General features: G+C 49.5%; 1 pseudogene; it reads right to left on the bottom strand.

The window, feature by feature from the left end:
* Positions 1–12,264: 12,264 nt before the first annotated feature.
* On the bottom strand, positions 12,265–12,335 carry LOC136317929 (U4 spliceosomal RNA; annotated as a pseudogene).
* Positions 12,336–20,992: the final 8,657 nt, after the last annotated feature.

Below are 20,992 nucleotides of genomic sequence, written 5' to 3'. Positions count from 1 at the left end.
CCCCAATTCTAACTCCCACTGGACCGCTGCCTGCAGGACACACCAGCAGAGACCCCTTACCGCTGCCGATTTCCAGACGAGCGAGGGTCTCCGGGAACCCCGCACTCCTCCACAACCCTCTAAACCCTAACCCCGGAGCCCCACGGGGAAGTGAACCCAGCAGGCGGGCCTGTAAAGGAAATCTGAGCCCAGCACTAGAGGGGGGGAGGGAGGGGCAGCCCTCAGCGTACAGGCCGCACTCCTCCACAACCCTCTAAACCCTAACCCCGGAGCCCCACGGGGAAGTGAACCCAGCAGGCGGGCCTGTAAAGGAAATCTGAGCCCAGCACTAGAGGGGGGGGGAGGGGCAGCCCTCAGCGTATAGGCCGCACTCCTCCAGGGAGGCCACCTGGGCTCGGTTCCGTGAGGGGTCCGAGACACCAGAACTTGGGCCTGCTCTGTGCAGCCCAGGACTGGCTAAGGAAAAAGGCTCTCTGGACTTGGCAAGCTTCTGCTCCAAAGATGAGCAAAGCCTGCTCATCGTTTCCAGAGAGACACAGAGGGTGTCAGGCTGCTCTGCTTCTGGGAGGGGATCCCAGGTGGGTCCATATATACTCAGGCGTGCCCAGTGCAGAGCCACCAACCCTCTCCTCCCCTTAAAGCAGGGGTCCCCAAACTTTTTACACAGGGGGCCAGTTCATCGTCTCTCAGACTGTTGGAGGGCCGGACTATAAAACAAACTATGAACAAATCCCTATGCACACTGCACATATCTTATTTTAAAGTAAAAAAACAAAACGGGAACAAATACAGTATTTAAAATAACAAACAAGTAAATTTAAATCAACAAACTGACCAGTATTTCAATGGGAACTATGCTCCTCCACTGACCACCTATGAAAGAGGTGCCCCTTCTGAAAGTGCGGCGGGGGCCAGATAAATGGCCTCAGGGGGCCGCATGTGGCCCGCGGGCCGTAGTTTGGGGACCCCTGCCTTAAAGAGTTCCCACTATATACCCCCCAAACTCAGAAACATTGATACGTAAAGACACATGCAGCCCCATGTTCATTGCAGCATTGTTCACAGTGGCCAGGACATGGAAACAACCAAAAAGCCCATCAATAGATGACTGGATAAAGAAGATGTGGCACATATACACTATGGAATACTACTCAGCCATAAGAAATGATGACATCGGATCATTTACAGCAAAATGGTGGAATCTTGATAACATGATATGAAAGTGAAATAAGTAAATCAGAAAAAAACAGGAACCGCATTATTCCATACGTAGGTGGGACATAAAAGTGAGACTAAGAGACATCGATAAAAGTGTGGTGGTTACAGGGGGAGGGGGGAGAGGGAGAGGGGAAGTAGGAGGGGGAGGCCCACAAAGAAAACCAGATAGAAGGTGACAGAGGACAATCTGACTTTGGGTGATGGGTATGCAACATAATTGAACGACAAGATAACCTGGACTTGTTCTCTTTGAATATATGTATCCTGATTTATTGATGTCGCCCCATTAAAAAAAATAAAATTATTAAAAATAATAATAATAATAATAATAAAAACCCTAAAAAAAAAAAGAGTTCCCAAGAGAGCCCCCCACTCCCCCGGGTCATATGGGAAGCTGGTCAAAGTCAAAGGGACCAGGGATTCCACCAGGACTTACCACACCTGTCCTGGACCCCCGTGACCCTGCCCCACGGGAAAGGATGATTGACAGACACTATGCCAGAAGGCCTAGCAATGTCAGCTACCCTACAGCCTGAGAGAGAAGACCCCCCTACATACACACATGCTCCCCCTCTTTCCCCATGTCCCCCTCTAGTCTTTTATTTATTTTTTATTCTTATTTGTAAGTGAGAGGAGGGGAGACAGAGAGACAGCCTCCCCACATGCTCCCCTACGGGGGAATCCACCCGGCAACCCCAGTCTGGGGCCGACGCTCGGACCAGCCAAGCTATCCTCAGCGCCTGAGGCCGACGGCTCGGACCGACCCGGGATGGTGACAGCACAGTACAACGTGCACGTGACGTGTTATAGAATTGCACACCGGAGACCCGTGTCGTTCCAGCAGTCGACGCCTTTGATAAAAGAAAGAAGGAATCACAGGTTGTGCCTCCCTCTCCGACGCCCTGTGTGAACCAGGTCACGGGTTAAATCGATCACAGTGGGACATCTTGTTTGGAAAAGAGACGACTTTCCTGCTTATCATCTGAAGCTGTGTTCTTGCCCCAAAATCATGTCACGCTTTGCAGCATTCGATCCGTTTACGATTAAGGAAATGTTTGGTACATACGTAGTTATGTACCATGTTTATTATTGAGATATATATTTATATATAATTTTATTGATTTTTTTATTGATATATATAATTTTTTATTGACAAATAAAATATATATTGATATTTTTATTGATATTTTTAATTGATATATAATGTTTATTGATACATTTTTATTGATATTTTTATTGATATATAATTTTATTGACAAATAAAATATATATTGATATTTTTATTGATATATAATTTTATTGATAAATAAAATATATATTAATATTTTATTGATATTTCTATTGATATATAATTTTCACTGATAAATAAAATATATATTGATATTTTTATTGATATTTTAATTGACTATATAATTTTTATTGATACATATTTTTATTGATATCTTATTGATATATATATATACTTTTATTGATATGCTTTTTAGTGATATTTTTATTGATATATATAATTTTATTGATAACTGGTTTTTAGTGATATTTTTATTGATATATAATTTTTATTGATATATATATATATAATTTTTTTCCATCTTTTCTTCTTCTTCTTAAAGAAGGCCCTGTAACATTTCTTGTAATACCGTTTTGGCGCTGAGGAACTCCTTTGACTTTTTCTTGTCTGGGAAGTTCTTTTTTACCTCCCTTTGAGCTCTCTGCGTGACGGCGGCCACAGAAAAGAATGAAATCTGACCATTTGACACATCTGGACGGAGCTAGACAGGCTGTTGCACGTCATCGAAATAAGTCAGAGAAAGGCACACGCCACACGCTGTCACATACAGGCGGCATCTGAGGGACGGTATGAAAAAACGAAACAGAGACAGACTCACAGACATAGAGGGCAGACAGACGGTCACCAGAGGGCAGGGAGGTGGGGGTCCGGGTGACCAAGGAGAAGGGACTGAGAGGCCCAGGTGGGCGGTCACAGTCACAGGACGTCACGTCCAGCACAGGGCACAGAGGCACTCATAATAACTGCACGGGGCCAGGTGCGGGCTAGACTTAGGGTTCAGTTTGTATGTTACATAAGTGTCTAACCACGGTGCTGGAATCCTAAGACTAATATGGCATTGTATGTCAACTGTAAATAAAAATATATATATATAAAATATAAAAATATATATATATATGGGCCCTGGCCGGTTGGCTCAGTGGTCGAGCGTCGGCCTGGTGTGCAGAAGTCCCGGGTTCGATTCCCGGCCAGGGCACACAGGAGAAGCGCCCATCTGCTTCTCCACCCCTCCCCCTTCCTCTCTGTCTCTCTCTTCCCCTCCCGCAGCCGAGGCTCCATTGGAGCAAAGATGGCCCGGGCGCTGGGGATGGCTCCTTGGCCTCTACCCCAGGCGCTAGAGTGGCTCTGGTCTCAACAGAGCGACACCCTGGAGGGGCAGAGCATCGCCCCCTGGTGGGCAGAGCATCACCCCCTGGTGGACGTGCCAGGTGGATCCCGGTCGGGCGCATGCGGGAGTCTGTCTGACTGTCTATCCCGTTTCCAGCTTCAGAAAAATACAAAAAAAAAAAAAAATATATATATATATATATATATGTATAACACAATTATTACAAAATTGATGAAACGGCTGACAATCCCTAGGGGTTACAATCCCCCCCAGGATTGAAATTGCCCCTGGGTTGCACAGGAATTGGGGAAAGAGATTGTGTGTGGGTCACCTCAGCATCCATGGGAGAAAATGGACAGATGTCATCCTCTGCCCGTGTGCCGTGGAACACGCAGGTGTCATCCATCCATCAAAGGTATTTAACGTAGTCACAGAATGTGAGGTAGGAATGACACAGTCCTTTTGAGAAGTTGGTACTGGAAATGGCCAGTACCTAATACTCATCATCAGTGTTGTTGTTTTTTTAATTTTATTTTATTTTTATTTTTTGTATTTTTCTGAAGCTGGAAACGGGGAGGCAGTCAGACAGACTCCCGCATGCGTCCGACCAGGATCCACCCGGCACGCCCACCAGGGGGCGATGCTCTGCCCATCGGGGGCGTCGCTCTGTTGCGACCAGAGCCATTCTAGCGCCTGGGGCAGAGGCCATGGAGCCATCCTCAGCCCCTCCAATGGAGCCTCAGCTGTGGGAGGGGAAGAGAGAGACAGAGAGGAAGGAGAGGGGGAGGGGTGGAGAAGCAGATGGGCGCTTCTCCTGTGTGCCCTGGCCGGGAATCGAACCTGGGACCCCTGCACGCCAGGCTGACACTGTACCACTGAGCCAACCGGCCAGGGCTTGTTTTTTTTTTTTTGTTTTTTTTAATGCATTCATTCATCTACGTGCTCGGAAGGATGTCTACGGGCCAGACGGACCCAGGACTGGTGTTGGATCGTAGGATGACCCTGACACCATCACGGCCCCGTCTCTTCCCGAACGCACTGGACTTCAGTGGACTCTTGACAAATTTTTTTTTTTTGATCATTTTCAGAAAAGATTAGTTGGCACCGGTTCAGCGAGCATCTGTCCAAAAGACATCTTTAGAAAGCCAGCGTTCCTCCTCGCGAACGGCTCCGTGAAAAAAAAAAAAAAAAAACTTGGAAACCCTGGTGGCATCGGCACAGAATTGTATCAAAGTAAATAATGACCCTGAACAGCCAGCCTGCCTGGAAAAAAAGGTTGGAACGGCCTCTAGTTTATGGGACTTATATTGACGTAATAAATATTTCTAATATTTCTTCTATATTATCACCATCCATTTTTTACAAAAGAAATACCAGTGACATCGCTACTCTATTCCCTGACACAAACACACGCATGCAAACACACACACACATGTACAGACACACACCGTTTGGGGGGTCATTCTGCACGTGATTGTGGATGTGAGTTTTGCGTTGCCTGGCAGGAGGCGAAAACTCATCCTTATGCAAATGAAACGAAGGACTTCTCACCTCCTGCAGAGACGTCGCAATGCCCTGGACGTGTGTTCTCGGCAGACGGGCACGAGGGGAAACATCCCCAGCACCGTCCCCAGCTTGGCACCCCCCCCACATCCAGCTAGAGCCTAAGGAGTCCCCCCACCCCATCTGCATCCATCCCCAGGAAGCCAAGTGGCAACCCCAGAACTAGCTTATTGACCTGTTTCTATATATATATAGTCTGTGTCCTAGATTCTTGCCCGGAGGCCACAGCATCGAGTGCCGAGAAACAACGTCTGGACTGTTTTTAAATCTTTTTTTTTTTTTGTATTTTTCTGAAGCTGGAAACAGGGAGAGACAGTCAGACTCCCGCATGCGCCCGACCGGGTTCCACCCGGCACGCCCACCAGGGGCGAAGCTCTGCCCACCAGGGGGGATGCTCTGCCCCTCCGGGGCGTCGCTCTGCCGCGACCAGAGCCACTCCAGCACCTGGGGCAGAGGCCAAGGAGCCATCCCCAGCGCCCGGGCCATCTTTGCTCCAATGGAGCCTTGGCTGCGGGAGGGGAAGAGAGAGACAGAGAGGAAGGAGAAGGGGAGGGGTGGAGAAGCAAATGGGCGCTTCTCCTGTGTGCCCTGGCCGGGAATCGAACCCAGGTCCCCCGCACGCCAGGCCGACGCTCTACCGCTGAGCCAACCGGCCAGGGCTAAGTCTTTTTTGTTTTTTTACAGAGACAGAGAGAGAGGGATAGACAGGGACAGACAGACAGACAGGAACGGAGACACAAGAAGCATCAATCATCAGTTTTTCTATGTGCATTGCAACGCCTTAGTTGTTCGTTGATTGCTTTCTCTTATGTGCCTTGACCGCGGGGCTACAGCGGACCAACTGACCCCTTGCTCGAGCCAAGCTGGAGAGCTTTTTGCTCAAACCGGATGAGCCCGCGCTCAAGGTGGCGACCTCGGGGTCTCGAACCTGGGTCCTCCGCGTCCCAGTCCGAGGCTCTGTCCGCTGCACCACCGCCTGGTCAGGCTGGACTGTTTCTATTTCAAGACTCTCTTCAGGGTTGGAATGAAAGTCCACCCGGTCGGATGGGGTCCCGTACCTGAACCTACCCTGGCCTTTAGGGCGGCTGTGTCCCCCAACCGTCGTTGGTGTGAGACAATCCACAGGGTAGGCAGAACCAGGAGAGCCCCACCAGGCTCAGTGTGCAGAGTGTTCAGTGGGGGGGGGGGGGGAGTCCGATCACGTAACACGACGATCGATCGTCGGATCGATTCCTTTCTGATTCCTTTTACAGCCTTCCCTTCCCTTCCCACACCAGCAGCCAGGCTGCTGTCAAAGCTTCAACCCACTTTTATCACACGGTTGTCTTTTTCGGTGTGACTAGCCCCCAACCTCAGCCACCTCCCTCGTCTCATGTATCTCAGAGCCCCCTCCCCCCCGTGAGTCCCCCCAATAGCTTAAACCCTCAGGGTCCAGCGTAACTAAGCAAGACACCCCTGTCCCTTGGAAGGATCCAGAAGGTGACGTCTCAGGAGCTGAGCTGGGCTGGGACGCTGACCGTTCTCCGGAAGACAAAGTCCTCGCTGTCCACTTAACCCAGGGGTCGGGAACCTTTTTGGCTGAGAGAGCCAGGAACGCCACGTATTTTAAAATGTCATTCCCTGAGAGCCATATGACGACCCGTGGACGTGAGGCATTATCCAATAAAAATGTGGTGTTGTCCCGGAGGACAGCTGTGATGGGCTCCAGCCACCCACAACCATGAACATGAGCGGTAGGAAATGAATGGATCGTCATACATGAGAATGTTTTATGTCCTTAACGTTATTATTATTTTTTTATTAAAGGTTTGTCTGCGAGCCAGAGGCAGCCGTCAAAAGAACCATGTCTGGCTCGCGAGCCATAGGTTTCCAACCCCTGACTTAACCTGTGACAAGCAAGGTTTGTTTACTTCTTTTATTTTTATTTTTTTGTATTTTTCTGCAGCTGGAAACGGGGAGAGACAGTCAGACAGACTCCCACATGCGTCCGACTGGGATCCACCCGGCACGCCCACCAGGGGACGATGCTCTGCCCATCTGGGGCGTCGCTTTGTTGTGACCAGAGCCATTCTAGCGCCTGGGGCAGAAGCCAAGGAGCCATCCCCAGCGCCAGGGCCATCTTTGCTCCAATGGAGCCTCGGCTGCGGGAGGGGAAGAGAGAGACAGAGAGGAAGGAGAGGGGGAGGGGTGGAGAAGCAGATGGGCGCCTCGCCTGTGTGCCCTGGCCGGGAATTGAACCCAGGACTCCTGCACCCCACGCCGACGCTCTACCACTGAGTCAACCAGCCAGGGCCTGTTTACTTCTTTTAAAAGTCAGATGAGTAATAGCGTTGTTCACTTTCTAGTTATCACCACGGTTTCTGCAGAGAGCGGCCTTTCTGCCGTCTTCCCTCTGCTCAGGGACCGAACCAGCCGGTCCAAGGTCAGGTTGGGAGCCAGGCAGGGTGTTTGGAAGAATGCAGGCTGACTCTCAGATGACCGATGTGTTGGGAGACAGAACCACGCAAGTACGGTGCTGGAACCGTGCACGGGGCTGTGCTGGACAGTGGGTGAAGGTTCGAAGCTGTCCAGGTCGTGTGTCCGGGATGCTTTGGTCAGAGTCAATCCTCCTTTGCTTTTCCCGCTGCCTTGGGGTGTTTCTTGACTCTCAAAAAGGTGCTCCCCTCCTTCCAATGTGCTGCCCTTAAAAGATTTATTTCTCCCACTAGGTGAGTGCGGCCACCTTCCCCTAGGAGATAGAGACGTACAGGGCCCAGGGCCCGTGAGAAAATGTCACCCTTTCCTTTAAAATAAAAAGAACATGAGTGGAACGCAGGCTCAACAATACCCGTTTTTATACCAGCCTAGTCCTGCGGTATCATTTTAATCATTTTATGCAAGAACCCCCTATGTGTGTGTATGTTGGGTCTTCCTTCATACGGCGGCATGTTCAAGAAAATGGGAAATACTGATCATTTTTGGTGACATGCAGAATGGGATGTCTTCAGGAAAAAAAAAAAAAGAGGAAAGAAAAAGATCGGCATGACCTTTACCTTCCCTGTGATGTGTGCTCTAAAGCAGGGGTCGGGAACCTATGACTCGCCAGCCAGATGTGGCTCTTTGGATGGCTGCCTCTGGCTCGCAGACAAATCTTTAATAAAAAAAATAATAACGTTAAAAATAGAAAACGTTCTCATGTATTACAATCCATTCATCTCCTACCGCTCATGTTCATGGTTGCGGGTGGCTGGAGCCAATCACAGCTGTCCTCCGGGACAACACCACAATTTTATTGGATGATGCGCCTCGTCCACAGGTCGTTGTATGGCTCTCACGGAATGACATTTTAAAGTATGTGGTGTTCATGGCTCTCTCAGCCAGAAAGGTTCCTGACACCTGATCTAAAGATATGTGTTATAAATGTGTTGAATGGACAAAAAAAGGGTCCATCGAGGCAATACTGCTGTGGGCCGTGGTGGGACTCAAATAATTTAACAGCCAGCTCTCTGCCCTGATGATCATTTTAAGTATATTTATATATAAAATATATGTATTTAAGTGTATATATATATATATATATATATATATATATATATATATTAGGCTCTGGCCGGTTGGCTCAGTGGTAGAGCGTCGGCCTGGCGTGTAGGAGTCCCGGGTTCGATTCCCGGCCAGGGCACACAGGAGAAGCGCCCATCTGCTTCTCCACCCCTCCCCCTCTCCTTCCTCTCTGTCTCTCTCTTCCTCTCCCGCAGCCAAGGCTCCATTGGGGCAATGTTGTCCCGGGCACTGGGGATGGCTCCATGGCCTCTGCCTCAGGCGCTAGAATGGCTCTGGTTGCAACAGAGCAATGCCCCAGATGGGCAGAGCATCGCCCCCTGGTGGGCGTGCCGGGTAGATCCCAGTCGGGCGCATGCGGGAGTCTGTCTGACTGCCTCCCCGTTTCCAACTTCAGAAAATACAAAAAAAAAAAGTATATAAATATAAAATATTTATATTTAAGTATGTATATATATATATAAGTATGTATATAAAAAAAGATATACCAAAAGGTCCTTTGTTATTTCATGCATTTAATGCTTAAATAAGAACAATGATACAAGAAGCAAACAAAACTAGATGTTATGAAGAAAGACTTTGAAAATATGAATGCAAAAATATTCACTCATACCTGAGAAAAACAATAGAAGTGTTATTGAAGATATTTCCTCTTTGCTCTACAGCAGGGGTCCCCAAACTACAGCCCGCGGGTCGCATGCAGCCCCCTGAGGCCATTTATCCGGCCCCCACCGCACTTCCACTTCCGGAATGGGCACCTCTTTCATTGGTGGTCAGTGAGAGGAGCACATTGACCATCTCATTAGCCAAAAGCAGGCCCATAGTTCCCATTGAAATACTGGTCAGTTTGTTGATTTAAATTGACTTGTTATTTTAAATATTGTATTTGTTCCCGTTTTGTTTTTTTACTTTAAAATAAGATCTGTGCCGTGTGCTTAGGGATTTGTTCATAGTTGTTTTTTTTTATAGTCTGGCCCTCCAACGGTCTGAGGGACAGTGAACTGGCCCCCTGTGTAAAAAGTTTGGGGACCCCTGCTCTACAGCGAGGGCCCCGGCTTGCGTGGAAGTCCCCGTGGGGTTTGTACCTGCGCTTGAGCATGTGAACCCCCACCTTCATCCTGGTCCTGCTGAGACAACAGGTGTTTCTACTTCTCATGGGAGGGGGTGAGAGCTCTGTGCTTCCTACAAGTTTCTGAGGCCGGCGGTCGGCCTGATTTTAAAATCGCTGGTTCTTGAGCTCTTGAGTTAACTCGCAAACATCTATTCACAAAGACACAGGCAGCAGCCCCATGTTCACTGCAGCCTCATTCACGGTGGCCAAGACATGGAAACAACCAAAGTGTCCCTCGATAGAGGAACGGATAAAGAGGTGTACATATATATAAGGGCTACTGGAAAGTTCTATCCGTTTTTGGAATAAAACAAAATACAAATTTTTCTTACCGTCAATAAACTTTATTAAATAATATAATTGCCATTATTATTAATGATTTCTTGCCAGCATGAGGGCAATTTGTATTTCTCATTTTTGAAAAATGTTTTATATTTTGATGCAAAAAATTGAACCAGTCCTTGTTTGATATCTTCTTCATTTTTGAATTTTTTGCCCTTTAAAAAATTTTGTAAGGACAAAAACAAGAGATAGTCGGAGGGTGCTAAGTCTGGGGAATAAGGTGGATGCGGCAGACATGCTTCTGTAGCATTTCTTCCTTGTTGAAATTCGTAAAAATGACAGTGGCGTCAATGAACTTTATCAGTAGCCATGGGTACACTATCGCTTCACACATAAGACTAACGTGAATCAACTTTGTTTTAGTTAATTTGCTACGTCAGTATGTATACATTAAGTGATACAAATAGAGAGGCACACATGCGCCAAATAAACATGTGCTTACGGGTCGAAACTTGTGATAGAAACAGACAGAACTTTCCGGTAGACCTTATATACAATGGAATACTACTCAGCCATAAGAAATGATGACATAGTGCCATTTACGACAACACAGCTGGACCTTGATAACATTATACGGAGTGAAATAAGTCAATCAGAAAAAGCTGAAAACTAACAGCACAGACAAAGAGTCATAGACTAAGTACATGGTGGTCACTGTTGAGAAGGGGGTCAGCGATAGGAAAACATAAAAGGAGTCAAATACACGGCGACAGAAGGAGATTTGAGTTCGGGTCATGAACATACAATGAAAAATACAAACAATGTATCGTGGAGTTGGATACTTGAAACCGATACAATCTTATTAACCAATGTCACCCGGCTCAAATTAAGTTTCCAAAATATCTGTGGCTCTTTAATAGCTGGGGAATGAAAGAAAACCAGTATGTTGCGTGAAGAGACTTGTCATTAAATCTTTTTTATTATTATTATTGATTTTTAGAGAGAGAGAGAGAGGGAAGGGGGGAGGAGCAGGAAGCATCAACTCCCATATGTGCCTTGACCAGGCAAGCCCAGGGTTTTGAACCGGTGACCTCGGCATTCCAGGTCAATGACGCTTTATCCGCTGCGCCACTGCAGGCCAAGCTGGTCACTCAACCTTTAAGCGCAGAAAAAAAACATCATCTTTATATTGAGCAAGAGATGATATCAACCCTACAGCTGGATTTCACGTGCATGTATTTGTTACGCTATTTGACCTCTGATCCATGGGTTAATTGTTTGAGCTTGGTTGCCAGGGTAGGCTTTGCAAAGGACTTGTGTTGTTGTTTTTTTAAATTGGACAAATAAATTATTCATCTTAGCCTGTTTTCCCCTCCTGAGTGTTTTCACGGACACCGAGAAAAGCTGATTTTCGTTAACAGATCCGACTGCCAAGTCCAGCGGTTCTCAACCTGTGGGTCGCCTAAAGCCATCGGAAAATACATCATGCATATCAGGTATTTACATTCCGAATCGTAACTGTAGCAAAATCACAGTGATGAAGTAGCCACCAAAATTATTTTTTGGTTTGGGGGTCACCGCCACATGAGGAACTGAATTGCAGGGAGGTCACGGCATGAGAAAGGTTGAGAAGCGCTGGCCAAGTCCTTAAGCAGTTTTCACACGTGTCTCTCTCTGCCTTCCGAACTCGGCGTGCGCCCGTGGAAAACTTGTCCCTTTTGGAAAGAGTGTCTGTTGAGAACGATTCGGAAGGACTCCAGAATGTCCTTCCATTTCCTGAAGGATTTTAGGCGCGGACACTTCGCCACCCGGTACGCCAAACGGACGGCAACCCAGCTACGTTGGGAATAAACCAATAAACCACGGCAAGTCCGCAAACAGGGACATAACTTAAAGCTCCTGTTGTTCCTGGGGAAAGCTCGAGAAAATGTTTTGACATCCCCAGAGCCGCTTCTTGTCGCCGAAGCTCCTTCTGTTAAAGCAAAAAAGGAGAAAGAAAAAAAAAAAAAAAAGGGCAAAGAAATATATTTTAAAAAGTGCATCTGCCGTAAAAGCCGCCCCGGGGGGTGTTGAGACAGAACATCTTTCCGGAGTGTTATTTATTTATTTCCCGATTATCTGACGGTCGTGCTGGTTCATCTCATCAGGACGTGTTTCTTACTTTTAATTAACAATAATCGCGCCTCGGATAAACCTCATTGGCTACGATACTGCCACTGTGCAACACTTCTTACTTTTATTTTTATTTATTTATTTATTTATTTATTTGTATTTTTTCTGAAGCTGGAAACGGGGAGAGACAGTCAGACAGACTCCCGCATGCGCCCGACCAGGATCCACCCGGCACGTCCACCAGGGGGCGATGCTCTGCCCACCAGGGGCGACGCTCTGCCCACCAGGGGGCGATGCTCTGCCCACCAGGGGGCGATGCTCTGCCCACCAGGGGGCGATGCTCTGCCCCTCCAGGGGGCGACGCTCTGCCCACCAGGGGGCGATGCTCTGCCCACCAGGGGCGACGCTCTGCCCACCAGGGGCGATGCTCTGCCCACCAGGGGGCGATGCTCTGCCCACCAGGGGGCGATGCTCTGCCCACCAGGGGGCAATGCTCTGCCCCTCCGGGGCGTCGCTCTGTTGCGACCAGAGCCACTCTAGCGCCTGGGGCAGAGGCCAAGGAGCCATCCCCAGCACCCGGGCCATCCTTGCTCCAATGGAGCCTCGGCTGCGGGAGGGGAAGAGAGAGACAGAGAGGAAGGAGAGGGGGAGGGGTGGAGAAGCAGATGGGCGCTTCTCCTGTGTGCCCTGGCCGGGAATCGAACCCGGGTCCCCTGCACGCCAGGTCGACGCTCTACCGCTGAGCCAACCGGCCAGGGCCACGGTCATCTTCTTGCAAGGGCCACAGCCCCCGAAAGCAAGGTGGGTCTTCAGGCAGGCGACACACCGGGGTAATTACGATACGGCGGCAGGAAGGGAAGGAGAAAATCGGGAAGGGAGCGGCTGGCGCTCAGAGCAGAGGCGTGAGTTTTTCTACCTTCCCCGTTCTCCAGTGGATAAAGATGACCGTGGTCCCAGGACCCCGGGCGATAGGACCCCACGGTCACACACTGTGCGCTGCCTTGTACAACATCCTCCAGGGTGCAGGAAATTGCAACCGATCCAAGCCGCCTCTCCCCTTTCCTGTCTTCTTCTTCTTATAATTATTATTCTATTTCTTGCCAAGTATTGAGCCAAGACTCTGCTGTCCCTCGTGAACACTCAGATTTTCCTGCCTTGTGCCTCGGTCGAGGGTTTAGCACCGGCAGCTCCGACGTGTTCAAGAAAACCCCTACGTTCATCGCAGCCAAGATTTGGAAGCAGCCCAAGTGCCCATCAGTAGATGACTGGGTAAAAAAAAAAAGCTGTGGTCCATGTACACAAGTGGAATACTAGGTGGCCATGAAAAAGGAGATGATACCCTTTTGGGACAGCGTGGGTGGACCCGGAGAGCATTGTGCTCAGTGACATAAGCCCGTCAGAGAAAGACGAGGACCCTGTGATGTCACTCATGCGTGGAATCTAGTGAACAAAATAAATTAAACACACAGAACAGAAACGGGCTCGTGGATGCAGAGAACAGGTGGATGGTCACCAGAGAGGAGGGAGGTTGGGGGTCCGGGTGACCAAGGGGAAGGGACTGAGAGGTGGGCAGTCACAGGACGTCACGTCCAGCACAGGAAACAGAGTCAGTCATATGGTCATCACTACAGACGGGGCCAGGTGGGGACCAGACATATTAGAAGGAATGTATTTTATACAGAATAGAAATGTCTAACCACTTGTCCGTACACCAGAGACAAATGTACAAATAATATAATATTAACAGTCACCTGTAACTAAACAATACAAAAAATTTTTTTTAAATAATGCACCAGGGCTCTGGCCGGTTGGCTCAGCGGTAGAGCGTCGGCCTGGCGTGCGGGGGATCGGGTTTGATTCCCGGCCAGGGCACACAGGAGAGGCGCCCATTTGCTTCTCCACCCCCTCCCCCTTCCTCTGTTTCTCTCTTCCCCTCCCGCAGCCGAGGCTCCATTGGAGCAAAGATGGCCCGGGTGCTGGGGATGGCTCCTTGGCCTCTGCCCCAGGTGCTAGAGTGGCTCTGGTCGCGGCAGAATGATGCCCTGGAGGGGCAGAGCATCGCCCCCTGGTGGGCAGAGCGTCGCCCCTAGTGGGCGTGCCGGGTGGATCTCGGTCGGGCGCATGCGGGAGTCTGTCTGACTGTCTCTCCCCGTTTCCAGCTTCAGAAAAATACAAAAAAAAAAAAAAAAAAGCACCAAAGGGGAAAAAAAACAAGAGAACATTGTTGATCATTCCAACGGGAAGGTCAACACTGGGCCACCTGTCCGCCTCCGTTTTCTGATCCCCGACGCTCTCTTGAGGGTGTGAACATCCCAGGAACTCAAAGTTGTCCAAAGTGGAGTCTTTTCTGAGGAGTCGACAAAGGTTGAGTGGGTAGCGTTTCCCGTGCACCATCCTCTCGAAAGGACGTTTGTGCGGTGGGCATCCTGGTCTCAACGGTGAGTCCTCGTTGAAAGAGAGCTGCTGTCTCCTACCTGGTACCATTCACCTGTGTTCCAGGACAGCGTGGACGCCCCCCCCCCCCCGCCCCCTGGCGTCGAACCGGGCACCCTCACGTCAGGAGGTGCAAATCCACGCCACGCTCACCGTTGCGCCTGCTGACCACCTGCCCGGGCACCTTTGGGTTTGGAAAGTCGACAAAAATCCCACAGAAATCCCTACGCAATGCCTTCACTGTGATTTCTCATTGTGAGTCGAGTCCCCGTGGTGGGTGGAGAACCTTGCAGCCTCCTGACCTCGTGCGGAAAATAAAACCTTCACGGAGCCTGACCAGGTGGTGGTGCAGTGGATAGAGCGTCAGACTGGGATACGGAGGATCCAGGTTCGAGACCCCGAGGTCGCCAGCTTGAGCACGGGCTCATCTGGTTTGAGCAAAAGCTCACCAGCTTGGACCCAAGGTCGCTGGCTCGAGCAAGGGGTCACTCAGTCTGCTGTAGCCCCACAATCAAGGCACATATGAGAAAGTCAATGAACAACTAAGGAGCCGCAAGGAAGAAATGATGCTTCTCATCTTTCTCCTGTCCTGTCTGTCTGTCCCTATCTGTCCCTTTGTCTGACTCTGTCTGAGACACACAAACACCAAAAAACAAAAACAAAACAAACAAACAAACAAAAACCCCCCGAAAAAAAAAACCTTCACGGAATACGCAAACATAGGAGGGAGATGTAACCTTACCAAACTCAATTAACTGAAAAAAGAAAGAAAGAAAGAAAGAAAGAATTCTCAGAGTGTTTCCTTACAATGAGACAATCTTGGAAAACCTAAGCCTCACTCGTTTTATTCTCCTTAACGGAGTCAGGTCCTCGGGGGGTGTCTCCCGCTGTCCGTCGATCTTTTCAGAGGCATTTTCCGCCGAAGGCAGCAATAATTCAGCGTTTAAAACCCTCCGTGGAGAGCCTGACTAGGCGGTGGCGCAGTGGATAGAGCGTCGGACTGGGATGCAGAGGACCCGAGTTCAAGACCCCGAGGTCGCCAGCTTGAGCTCATCTGGTCTGAGCAAAAGCCCACCAGCTTGAACCCAAGGTCGCTGGCCCCAGCAAGGGGTTACTCGGTCTGCTGAAAGCCCGCGGTCAAGGCACATATGAGAAAGCAATCAATGAACAACTAAGGTGTTGCAACACGCAATGAAAAAAAAACTAATGATTGATGCTTCTCATCTCTCTCCGTTCCTGCCTGTCTGTCCCTGTCTATCCCTCTCTCTGACTCACTCTCTGTCTCTGTAAAAAATAAATTAATTAAAAAACAAAAAACAACAACAAAAAACAAAACAAAACAAAAAAAAAACCCTCCGTGGAGAGAGGAAGCTCCGGGTCGCTGGGACTCAGACCTCAGACGAGGGGAAATCTTTTCGGTGAGAGGCGTTTGTGTCTCTTTCTTCGGACAGGAGGCGTTTGTGCTCAGCGGCCTACCTCCTTTTTTTTTTTTTTATGTAATTTCTGAAGCTCCCTCGAGCTGCTCCTGGGGTGGTCTTTTCCTCTGTCGTGTCCAGAATCCGGGCAGATTTTTTTCGTCGCTCTTATAGCCATTTTCTTCTTTTTAATCCGCGTTAGAAGCCGGCTCACGCGCCTCATGCTCTAGGAATTTGTGCTTCGCGATGATTCATTTTATCTCTTTGGAGGCTCTGCCCCCCAAACCCCCACCCCCGCCGGTGCCTAAGTGTCACTTGTAAGCTTTGTCAGCGGCCTTTGGGACGGGGGGGGGGGGGTTGCTTTGAGCGGATTCCAGACACCATCCTCTTTCCCACCACCTGGGTGTCTCTGACTATGTGTTAGATCTGCTTTTTTAAAAAATCCGAGCGACAATTTTCCACAATACCTTCCCCTCCCCCCACCCCCATTTAGGGCAGTGACACCATCCACCTCAAATCAACTCTTCTCTTTCTTTTTCTTTTTCTTTATAATAGAAGAAACAGCGGCACACATAGAATGGTAAAGTCAGCACGCCGCGGTATAAATGTTTGACCTGAATCTCCCCACACAGAGAGATTTGAACTTATTTTTACATGCAAGAAATTCATTTTTGCTCCCACCCATTGTGAGATGGCTGGTCAGGGGTCACACCCGGTTCGGCCAGGGTGCTACCACCCGGGTTTGTCCTTCTGAGCGGCCCGTCCCCCCGCTGTTTGGGAGAGCTGCCTCACTAGCCCTCGGTCACGGGAGATGACACATTATGTTCACGGCTGCATAGTATTCCATGGTGTAAACGGAACACAGCTTTTTTTTTATCCACTCATCTCCTGGAGGAGGCAGCTTCCAGATCTCGGCTCTTGTCCATAACGCTGAAATGAACACGGGGGTGCACGGATTCTTCTGAATTAGTGTTTTTAGATTCTTAGCATTCTTAGAGGTGGAATCACTGGTTCATAAGGCAGCTCCATTACTTATTTATTTATTTTCAAATTAATTTAATGGGGTGACTTTGATCAATCAGGGTACATAGGTTCAGAGAAAACATCTCCAGGTTATTTCCACATTTGATTATGCTGCATTCCCATCAACCCAAAGTCCAATTGTCTTGTCACCTTCTAACTGGTTTTCTTTGTGCCCCTCCCCTCACCCCAACCCCCTCCCTCTCCCCCCCCCCCCAAACCCGTAACCCCCACACTCTTGTCCATGTCTCTGAGTCTCATTTTTATGTCCCACCTATGTATGGAATCATATAGTTCTTAGTTTTTTTCTGATTTACTTATTTCACTCAGTATCGTGTTATCAAGGTCCATCCATGTTGTTATAAATGATCCGATGTCATCATTTCTTATGGCTGAGTAGTATTCCATAGTATATATGTACCAAAGCTTTTTAATCCACTCGTCCACTGACGGACACTTGGGCTGTTTCCAGATCTTTGCTATTGTGAACAATGCTGCCATAAACATGGGGGTACATTTCTCCTTCTGGAAAAGTGCTATGGTGTTCTTGGGGTATATTCCTAAAAGTGGGACGGCTGGATCAAAAGGCAGTTCCATTTTTAATTTTTTGAGGAAACTCTATACTGTTTTCCACAGTGGCTGCACCAGTCTGCATTCCCACCAGCAGTGCATTTACTGACGACGGCCAATTCTGACAGGCGTGAGGCGCTATCTCGTTGCGGTTCAATTAGCATTTCTCTGATGACGGGCGAGTAACGTTGAGCACCTTTTCATGGTCCTGTTAGGAGAAGTGTCTATTCAGGTCCTCTGCTCATTGTTTAATTCCTGGTTTGTCTTTTTTGGTCTTAGGTTGTACGAGTTCCTTATAGATTTTGGAACTTGACTCCTCGTCAGATGCATCGTTTCTGAATGTCCTCTTGGCGACCACAGGAGTGAACCCGGAGGGGGTGGGACCCCCTGAAATACCTCAGACGAAGAACATGATGGCGCTCATACGTGGAATCTAAAAACACAAAGCAAATGAACAAAATAGAAACAGACTCCTAGACACGGAGGATAGACTGACACCACTCCCCCACCCCCACCCCCGGCACTGAGATGGGGGGGGCATCTTCATCCTGACTGCCTTGCTTCCATGTAAAACAAATCAGATGCCTTTTGGCCTCTTTCTGTAATTCCGCCGTCTCTTGCGCACCCAACAAGACGTCCCCAGAGACGGTGGTGTCCATGGCTGGCCTGCCCCAGCCTGTGACAAGCCACAGAAGGAAGCCGTTGGCTTCGGGGGGTCTCTGCCCGCCCTCTCACCGCCGTGTCCGGGAAGATGCCCAATTCTCTCGAGCAGGGAAACTGAATTTGGCGTGTCACGAACACACAGGGGTTGAGGATTGTTTATTTTTCTCTTCTTGGCATTGGCTGGAAGAATGTCCCGCAGAAGAAGCGGAGTCGTTTGCCAGCGGAAAACTGCTGCAGAGATGTACTCACGCCGTGGGTGTTTGAGGGTGCGGTTATGCATCCGCACGCACAGCCCAGCCCAGCCCAGCCCAGTGTGTGCGCCTCTAGAGAGGAAGGGGTGCAGGGTCCGTATGCCAGGACAGGGGACGGCCAGCCCTGTCCTTTCCCGCTGAAGTTCCAGGCTGGGAACTGCACCGCCCCTGGGGGTGTCTGTGGTCCCCGTACGCACAGCCTGGCTGGCGGGGACCCCAGCATGCTCTCTGGAGTTCTCGGTTGGGGAGGCTGCAAAGACGGGTCTCAGGATGCAGGGAGAGAAGGAGAGAGAACAGGGCAGGGGGCGGCCCAGTAGGGTAAGGGGCTTCAGCAGGGGTCACGGTCAGACGAGCCACGGAGGAGGAGGAGCTCCGGGTGGCAGCGCGGAGCTGGCCATGCGCACCGTGCCTGCGTCACTGACTGTTGGCCGCCGCCAGTGGGCGTGTGGTGGGGGGGCGGCCCCCCACTGGCCGGAGAGCTCTCACGGAGCTGAGCCCTGCCCACCTCCGGGACAGGAGCAGCAAAGACTAATAGCACCTGAGAAAGAAAGAGCATGCCTCCATTCCAGAGAGTGCGGGGCAGGGGTGCGGGAGCACGCCCACCACGTTCTTCCAGAACCTTCTTCCGCCAGGGGTCCTCAGGGTCTTTCTGTTTGTAACACCCGCGCCCCCTTCTGCACCTCCCCGGGCTCATCTCGCCCCACTGACCCTCAGCATCCTCTGGGGGAGCTGATCTTGTCACCTTTGTCCCCATGTTCCTGCCAGATCATGGGGGGGCGAGGGAGTGAGCCCGTTCTTATGAGTTTGACCACCTCTCGCCACACCGTGGTGGGCACCCCCGTTCCAAATTCATCACACAGAAGCACGTCTCCCCCTGAACACCCCGCGTGTTCTCTTTCCTGTGGTGTGAGGCCTGGGTGATCCCCTGTGAGGATAACTCCTGAGTGTGCGCAAGCCGGTGTTCCCATGTGACAGTGACTCCTGGGTGTGCCCAAGCTGGTTATCCCATGTGAGGTTGGCATATGAACGGGTGAACTTGGCAGGGCACAGTGTTCTCCCCAGTGTGTGTGTGTATGTGGGGGGTGGTTCATCTCATCGGATGAGGGCCTGACTAGAACAGAAAGGTGGAAGAGGAAGGATTCTGTCTGTCTGTCTGTCTGGGTGACGGGGGACATCTGCCTTCCCTTCAGACTACAACCTATGTGAGGGAGGGGGGGGGCTGTCTCTGATCTGCACTTTGCAGGCAGCAGGTGTGGGGCTTCTCAGCTTCCACGGTCACGTGAGGCCAGTCCTTATATTAGCTACCTACCTATGTATCTATGTATCCATCTTATGATGCATCTCTATCTATCTATCTATCTATCTATCTCTGTTTGTTTATCCACTCTTTCATGCATCTATCTATTATATCTGTGTGTATATATTATATATATTTATATATATACACATACCTATGTGTCTGTCTGTCTATTTATCTCCCCATTCCATCCACCCACCCATTCATCCATCCACTATCCATACATCCATCATCCATCCATCCATCCATCCATCATCCATCCATCCATCATCATCCATCCATCATCCATCCATCATCCATCCATCCATCCATCCATCCATCCATCATCCATCCATCATCCATCCATCCATCCATCCATCATCCATCCACCCATCCATCCACCATCCATCCATCCACCCATCCATCCATCCATCCATCATCATCCATCCATCATCCATCCATCTATCCATCATCCATCCATCCATCATCATCCATCCATCATCCATCCATCCATCCACCCATCCATCCATCCATCCATCTATCCATCATCCATCCACCCATCCATCCACCATCCATCCATCCACCCATCCATCCATCCATCCATCCATCCACCATCCATCCATTGGTTCGTCCCTCCATCCATCCATCCACCCACCCATCCATCCACCATCCATTCACCATCCATTTATCTGTCTGTCCGTCCATCTGTCCATCCTGCACTGCTTCTCAGGCAAACTCAAGCCGGCGACACAGCCTCCGGCTGTTTCTGACATCCAGAATGTGGGGTCACAACACGTAAACATCTCATCATCTAGAAAAGAATTCTATGAACACCTGCTCCCCCAACGCACGGCTGAGTACGTTCTTCTAAGCACCCCAAATAAAGACTGTCTCTGTCTGCGAGCTAAGAGGGGACATTAGGGGTCCTATGTGGGTTACATTTAAAAGGGAGGCGTCTAAACACATGAAAACCGTTCTTCGCTTATGGGCCGGGCAGGTGGCCATGAAGACCCCCCGTTGACATTTCACCGCCCACAGAAACACAAAAATAAATCTGTGCTAATGCTGGTATATATATATTTTTTTTGCAGCCTGATTTGCTCATCGCTGATGATGTGGTTTGCATTACACTGATGTGTGTACAC

Source organism: Saccopteryx bilineata, chromosome X (genome assembly GCF_036850765.1).
Source record: "Saccopteryx bilineata isolate mSacBil1 chromosome X, mSacBil1_pri_phased_curated, whole genome shotgun sequence".
Taxonomy (NCBI): domain Eukaryota; kingdom Metazoa; phylum Chordata; class Mammalia; order Chiroptera; family Emballonuridae; genus Saccopteryx; species Saccopteryx bilineata.
The sequence above is the reverse complement of the archived record's forward strand: the minus strand, read 5'-3'. Positions and strand labels throughout refer to the sequence as shown.